Genomic DNA, 8,865 nt, shown 5'->3' on the forward strand with positions numbered 1-8,865 from the left:
CCTCCCGAACATTAACCACCCCACCACCCAACACAAACAGATACCCCAGTGGTCAAATACAATTGACTTTGACACACAAACAAACAATAAACAGAAGAAAATATTTAGAAATACATTTTTAAAAAGTATATGTTCAAAAACAAAAAGGCTACAACATACACATTTAAAACAACACATCTCCCTCCACTGCCCCTCCTGAGAGCCCTCCAAAAAGAACAAATAGCTGCCCCACCTTCTGATGAACATATCCATGTTGCCTAGCCTTCTATATGACAACTCTTCCCAAGCTGCCACCCTGCCCATCTCCTCGCACCACTCACGAAATGAGGGGGCTCCAGCTGACTTCCATCCTCTAAGGGTAACCTGTCTGCCCACCATAACACCAGCCAGGATCCAATTCTTCATGTACTTATCTCCTACATCAATGACCGCCCCATCACCCAAAATACAGAGCCTGGGGCAAAAGGAGATCCGAGTACCTAATACGTCGGCCATAAAATTCTGGACCCTCAACCAGAACTCCTGTATCTTACGACAACCCCAAAAAACTTGGGTGGTGTCTCTATACAATTTAGAAGGGGTCCAATAAAATCTATGTAGAATCTTAAATTGCATAAGGCGCACCCTTGCATCTCTAGATGCAGACTTGATGTTTTTAAGATTCCTAGCCCACACTCCCTCCTCCAAAAACTAATTTAAATCTTCCTCCCATAATCTTTTGAGGGAATTTAAAGCTCCGTCCCTCAGACTCTGAATTAGCAGGGAGTAATACACTGATGCCTCATGACCTTTTCCAAAAGCAGTAATCACCACTCCCAGAGTATCTGCCGCACTAGGGGGGTGCGTGCCACTCCCAAACAGTGCAGAGTAGGTGGCGCAGCTGTAAATACTTATAAAATTGAGATCTGGGAATCCCAAAATTTTCAACTAAATTTTCAAAAGGTCTCAATACTCCACTCTCATATAGGTCACCGAGTGTATTAACCCCCCTCACAATCCAATCTGACCAACAGAAAGGGGACTTATTAATGCATAGTTTAGGGTTCTGCCATATGCTCAAGGCTACGTTTAAATAAATATCCGAATTTAACACTCTGGACACTTTTGTCCATATCGAGTGTAAATGCAAAATAACGGGGTGTGACTTAACTCCTCTGATTAATTTGATCGAAAGGCTATGCAGAGGCAAGATAAGGGCAAGAGCTTCCTTTTCAATACAAAACCAGGGAGGGGCTCTCTCAGGTGGAAGCGACCAATGAGCCAAATGTCTGAGACCGAATGCACAATAATAAAACAAAATCTTGTGTAGGACTAACCCAACTTTGTCAATCGGCCTATGTAACTTATTGAAATTTAACCTGGCATACTTACGATTCCAAATGAAGGACTTCGCTACGCTATCAAATTGCTTGAAATAAGAGAGGGGGACATCTATAGGGAGAGATTGTAACAGGTAGTTGAATGTTGGAATACAATTCATTTTAATTATATTAACCTTCCCAAACATCGATAAGTGTAATGAAGCCCACCTGTCCACATCATTTGAAAACCTTTTTATTAAGGGGTCAAAATTAACTCTGACTAAATCAGACAAATTTGCTGGGAATAAAATTCCCAAATACTTAATGCCCTGTTTGGGCCATTGGAAGGCGCCCGGCTGGAAGGCCGTTATGGACAGTATGCTGTCAAAGCCAAAGCTTCGGATTTAGACCAACTGACTTTGTATCCTGAGAACTTAGAAAAGGAATTAAGAATTCTATGGAGGCAAGGCATAGATCTAGCAGGGTTGGAGACGAATAATAAAATATCATCTGCGTAAAGCAGAAGCTTATGCGCCACGCCTCCCGCAATCACCCCTGGAAAATCATCCTCCTTTCTTATCGCGGCTACTAATGGTTCCAGGGCAAGACAGAACAATAATGGGGAATGAGGGCAACCCTGCCGAGTGCCCCTATTCAGAGTAAAATAATCTGAATTTAATCCATTTGTTTGTACCGCTGCTACAGTGTGTTTATAAAGTAACTTAATCCAACCAATAAATGTACTCCCGAACCCATACATTTCCAAAATCTTAAAAAGATAATCTCATTCTACCACATCAAACGCCTTCTCAGCATCAAGTGAGATGGCAGCGACCGGAGACTGATCATTCGCTACTGACCACATGATATTGATGAGACGCCTGATGTTATCAGAAGAGCTGTGGCCCTAAATAAACCCCACCTGATCTATATGTATAAGAGTTGTCATAACCTTACTTAATCGGTTAGCCAAAATTTTTGACAAAATTTTTACATCTAGTTGGATCAGGGAGATTGGATGGTAACTTTTACACTCGCTTGGATCTTTGTCCTTTTTAAGAATCAGACTGATCCGAGCTTGTGTCATGGTTGGAGGAAGCTTTTCATTCTTTAATGATTCAGTATAAACTTCTAACAAAAGTGGAGCAAGTTCTGTAGCATAGGATCAAAAAAATTCTGCGGCAAAACCATCTGGCCCCGGAGCCTTGCCAGCAGGTAGGGACTTAATTACCTCGTCAAGCTCCTTCAAGGTTTCTCAGAATCAAGAGCGTTTCAGTTTAGGAAGATCTAATGGTTCCACAAAGTTTCTAATATCTTCATCACTAGACGAAGACATGGAACTATAAAGATCAAGATAAAATTCTTTAAAGGCATTATTAATATCAATGGCTGAGGTTTCACCACCAGCAGATTTCACTGAGGGAATGGTAGAAAAATACTCTCTCTGCTTTGTCCCCCGACTCAAAGTATGACTGTCTTGCCCTGAATGACCAAAACTCCACTTTCTGCGACAAAATAGTATTATATCTATATTTCAATTGGGTCAGTTCTCTGAGGCATCAGATGACATACAGAGCTTCAGCTCTGCCTCTGCACTTTTAATATTTCCTTCCAATTCCACTAGTTCTCGTGCTTTGGATTTTTTGATGAATGAGGCATACTGTATGATCAGACCCCTAAGAACCGCCTTAAGTGCCTCCCAAGCCATGCCCACAGAGGATACAGAGGACCAGTTGGTCTCCATATAAACACTGATTTCAGTCTTTAACAATTGTTGGAAATCAGGATTTTGCAAAAGGGACACATTAAAGCGCCAACTGTATGATTTATTTTTCTCTATATGTGGCAACACCTCTAACTGCCAACTTTATAAAAGACATCCTTTGTGTGGGCATGTAGATATTTTGTGGTCATCCGTTCATTGTAAAAGTGATCTTCTGTCATTGCAAAAGTTTCTTTAAGGAAAAGTGTTAATCCACAAAACAAAACAAACTCCAGCTGCTCGGCGGAGCCAACGCAAAAGGAAAAAAAATGGCGCCCAGCTTCCTTCGAAAGCCAGAATATGTATAGTGAGTCAATCCACTCACAAGAAAAACACGAGAAACAAGAGTTTCTTGCATTCCTTAAACCGATCGCGTTTCTCTCTTGTCAGGTTTGCAAAGTCCGGGAACAAGAAAATATTGTAATTCTTCCAAGAAATCTTTCCTTTGCTCCTCACCTGGTGTAACACGAGATCTTTATTGGATGACCTAAAAAATTTGGCCAGAATTGATCGGGGCCTTCCTCCCTCAGCAGATCTGTGAGCTGGGACTCTGTGAGCTCACTCTGCTATGTCGAGCAGATTCGGGAAAAGCTAGGAATTTCACCATATCTCTGCCCTCCTCATGCTCAGGAATTCCAACAATTCGAACGTTATTCCTGCGGCTTCTATTCTCAAGATCTTCAAGCTTTTCAAGAACACGTTCCAAATCAACTTTGGTCGTGGGCGGATTAGCGGCTAATTCTCTCTCTGATGACTCCAAATAATCAATTCGTTTTTCAACATCTGTCACTCTTGTGACTAGCTCAGATAATTTTTTTCCATCGCCGTAATCGACATATTACAGCGAGATCCTCCAAGTCCGCAAGTACCTTCGTCAACATCACTGACATGTTGGACAGTTGATGCTGGATTCCTTCTCCCACACAGGCCACACAGGCCTGTCTGGGCTTTCATCTTGAACCTGTAAGTGTCTTTTAATGTCTCCAGAGCCCGAGGATTTTGACTTCTTTGCCATGTTTACATCAAACAGTAAATGTGTAACTGGGTGTATTGAATTTCACCGGATTATATCATTAAAATAATTTCAAAAATTTGCAAAGTGCGCAGAACTGTCTCTCACACGTCTGCCTTTCGCATGGCGTCACCGTGCTCCCATGAAGAAATAAACAAATTCTACATCCTTTTCAGTCTAATTCAGAAAAAAAGAGAGTTGGGAAACTCTACGTCATTGTATTGTAGTAGAAAGTTCTTTAGTTACTCTTATAGGGGTAGTTCACACAGGAAGTGTTCTTGCATCCAAAAACAACCAGACACAGAGCAACAGAATAGAACAGAATGCTAGTGTCTTCAGACACATTTTTAAAAGATAAGAACCTTTTATTTCTACACTGTCTTAAAAATGCGCTGCTCATGATGCAAGATGTGGTGGATGGACATTTGACCGATGCATGGATGTTTACAAGAAAAACAACTAAAAAAAACCCCACAGCTAACAAATTCAAAACATGTCCTGCATGAACCACCCCACAGATATTTCTTTGTTTTTTATATTTACATATCTACAACTGTTAAATAGCTACAATTTGAACCATACAATGATGTGTCTAATGTATATATGTCAATGAACTAGACTGTGTGTGTGTGTGTGTGTGTGTGTGTGTGTGTGTGTGTGTGTGTGTGTGTGTGTGTGTATTCATGTGTAACCAATGGTGTTTTTCTGTGCACCTCATACTGGGAGATATATGCTATATTGTGTCACTCACTGGGGAGTTTATCTTGTCTTTACACTCCAGTCAAATCACCAAACACACAGGGACTCAAACACCCCTCGGTGCAGTCAGAGTTAAAGCAGTGCACAGGTGTAACTACAAATGAAATCAAGCTGTCCCGTCTTTGTTGACCCAAAGGGACCTAAACAATCAGCATCAATGTTTTGCCAGCTTAAACAAACAAACAAGGTTAAAAACAAAACTTTTACTCTGTAAAAGAGGATGAAATGCCGGTTTCCAGAGTGCACACGTGTATGCTACATGTGGGGTCTCTGCTTCAAAGACCCTCTGTGACTGTGAGGCGGTTTGTTTCACTGTGGTCACAGCTATTACGGGATGCCTTCCGTTCATTCTATGTTTATCAGGTTAGTGGGCTGTAGTTGTTGGTGTTTGACTGTTTCCCCATCAAGGCTAGCAGAAACAAAAGTTTCTTCCTGTCATGAGAGCATTTTGGATGTTTCTTCTCAGGACACTCAGAGATACTGTGTGACCATTAGTAGAGCACATTACACCTCATACCACCCTCACAAACCTAACCTTAATGTTAGCAAAAGTGTTAAGGACAGTCCACCCTCATTCATAGAGTGAGAAGCAGGGCCCTGTTTACCAGCATCACAATGACTACGTTTACATGGACACCAGAAAGTGACTTATTGCGAGAAAACAGTGTTTCTGTTTACATGCACTGAATAAGTGGTGTACTCTTTACTCCCATATACATAGAAAATAGATTTGCATCATAAAGGTTGTGAATTTGCCTCAAGCCATGTGAATACATAATTTGTTCAGGGAATATCATCACATAGCTTCATATCATCTATCATCGCATGGCATTTGCAGCTTAAATTTAGCACACATGAAGTTCATCAAAGTGTTTTGAATGCACATTCTAATTTATTACATTTAATAAAAGAGCCACAGTGGCTTCAGTATCCATTTTCATTTTTATTGTGTGCCAATTTCCCCAGAAGTGATGATATTGCTTTCTTAAACACAGAGGATGGAAACGCTGCTTTATATGTATACTGTTTTTAAGATATTCTGATTTTTATAAATAGAATTCATAACTTGGATGGAGGCATACTGTAGCTATTGTTATAGTTTTTATCCCAACTTGCATATTTAATAGATTGCAAGATTAGGATCAGTGTGTCCCAAACCATGGTGGATCGGAAATAGTATGGCAAAGTTGGTGGATTTTCAACATGTGCATCTTGACTCTTTTAGGGCTAATATCACAATTTTGGCTGATTGGCTTTTGACTTTTGATCAGCTATAGAAAAAGGGGAGAAATGTCAGGCCAAATCAGCCACAGCAGTTTTTTGTTAATGAATTTTAAAGTAGTAGATCTAGCCAAGCTAGACAAAGGGGTCAGTGTTATGAGGACAATCTTATTTTAATAAAATGTATGTTTTTATTTTTATTTTATTTTTGTGGTAAATTTTCTGTAAATTTTACAGTATGACAATGTTATGTTATAGTTTACCCCAATACTGGTGCACTGTTTAAATATGTACTCAAAATTTGATAGGGACTAAAAGTTTATAAAGGGCCCAAAAGTATCACAAAAATAGTATATTCAATTTGTGTTCTGAAGTCATACAATAGGTTTTAGTGAAAAACATATTGACATCTGTTGCAAGTTGGTGAGCGCTATGAGAGAAGCTTGTTGACATGGCTTGCAGGTTCATGCGAGAACTTTTGTTGTTTTGCAAGTTGATCACTTTTCCAAGTAGTACATCATGTGTATGTGAATTTGGATGTAGCCATAGTGTATATGTTCATATAAACCTGGTAAAAAAAAAAAAAAAAACAGTTTAAGATTTTGAAGAATTTTAAACAAGGGAAAGTTTATGATGTGAATAAGAAACATTGAAGATTCTGCGCTACTTCTAAGTCACTGATCAAATAAGCAAATTTGTAACATTGACCGTTTTAGCTTGTATACGAAAGGTCAGATATCCTTGCTGCCATTCACACAAGAGGCGCTTGTTGAAACCCTCTCAGACCATGCTGGGATAACATGGAGCATCAGGTTTTGCAACTTGTGTGGTCCATGCAAATTTGAGTTCATGTTTAAAGTACTATAATTTATAAAAAGTATTAAATCAGTGTGGAATGCAAAGAAGCATTTTCACGTGTGGCCTCTGATTGCATTTCAAGACTTCAGGAACTTTGTTGTAGTACTTCTCATAGCTTATGCTGGTGACCTCTAAATATCTCTAGTTGTAAATTTACCTTGTAGCTCAGAAATTTAGTAAGTTGACCATGCTTACAGAATTACCACCCTTCATATGACCATGTGTGACCTCAGTTTACTACAATGATGTAAGGCTTCCTTGGTTGAATTCCTGGAAAGCAAATATATTCCCTTCAGAGAGGTTCCTAATGATTTATGAGTCACCATTTCCTTTTTGCTAAAGATAGCACTGAATTGATGACATCACTAATAGACAGGGCCTTTACAACATTTGTCAGTAAGTGACACTGGACATAAGAAACGTTAAGAAACTAGTTCAACAAAAGCATCTAGGTCTTTTGTTGATCAAAGCAATTAAAAGTTTTTAGAAACTGTTTATATAGCGGATAGTACAGTAAGCTGTACCACTTTTTACTTGTCTTTTAAACAAGTAGAAATGAGATAAAGGGAAAATAAAATATGCCTAATTATATTTCAGAATGTCTGTTATCAGCTGAAATTAGAAGTAAGCATCTATAAGATAGGACCATAGAAATATGTTCCCTCAAAAATATAACAATTTACTAATGCAAAATCCTATTCCATTGACTTTTGTAATTGTGATTATCTGAAAATGGCCCTGGAGGTATGACCCTCTTTGCACCCAAATATCCATCTCACCAACCTCTCTTGCTGTCTCATTCTCACTTTCTCATCCCTATATAATCCTGTTGTGCCAGTCTCATGCTCTGTATCAGGGTTGTAAATTTGAATCTCAAATTAGCAAAAAGTGTTCTTCCACCATGGTCTTAAAAATGTAAATGTATTAAATATAGTGAAATAAATGAAAAAAAAAATTCTATAGGTGGCAATTTAAACATCATTACATTGTATTACATTTACTTTTGATTATTAATACTGTAAAAAGTTATGTTTGTAAAACAAAGAAAAAATAAATTTGTTGAATTAATCTACATTTTAAGGTAATTTTACTTAAAGGAACTTAAAACATCAGCTTTTACATATTAGCTGTACATATTAATGACATATTTAACAATTACATATTTAATTGAAGTTAACTTTAAGAAGATTCCATAAACTCTGTCAACCTAGTCCTATGACAATTGCTTCCCTCATTTGCATGGTTTCAAATGGTTCAATATTCATGCACATTTCTATAAACATATATTTCATTGAGAGTGATGTGCTTGCTGTCGTAAACCAATAATGTCACATTTTTACTCATCACATGAACACTTGAGAAAAAACAACATATAAAGTATTTTAATATAGCACACACAGGGTTAACATTTAACAAATTGATAATTTTATTAGAGAAACAAACTCATCCTGACATCGCAAAACAACTTTACCTACCATGACAACAAAATCAGCAACAACGATGTAAATAAAACAATGCAAATGGCCAAACAATGTAACCAAATTATTCAATTTTGAATGATGCACTGCTCTGTATGTGACTGTATTAATTAGCTCTTCCTATTCTCTGCAGATTGAGAGCTAATTACTCTCCATTAGTGTCTGTACAGAGAGCAGGGGGCTGATGCTCTTGGTTTGGGGCTGCAACTGTGTGTGTGAAAGAAAGTTTGTGTGAGAGTTTGTAATCATTAAATTGACAGCTCTGCTTTTCATTCATTGAACGGTGCATGGTCTGGAGGTCCAGATTTCACTGGTCTGGTAATTGAATTAGGGCACTGACAGAGCTTTTCATCTCTTGAGACAAATTAAGAAAAATAAACGTTGTGTGTGAGTGAGTGCAGAACTATGCTGCCATCTAAAGGTGGAGATGGGAAGATTAGGAAAGTAAACAAGCAGAGACTTCTGAAAAAGTTT

Source organism: Myxocyprinus asiaticus, chromosome 8 (genome assembly GCF_019703515.2).
Source record: "Myxocyprinus asiaticus isolate MX2 ecotype Aquarium Trade chromosome 8, UBuf_Myxa_2, whole genome shotgun sequence".
Taxonomy (NCBI): domain Eukaryota; kingdom Metazoa; phylum Chordata; class Actinopteri; order Cypriniformes; family Catostomidae; genus Myxocyprinus; species Myxocyprinus asiaticus.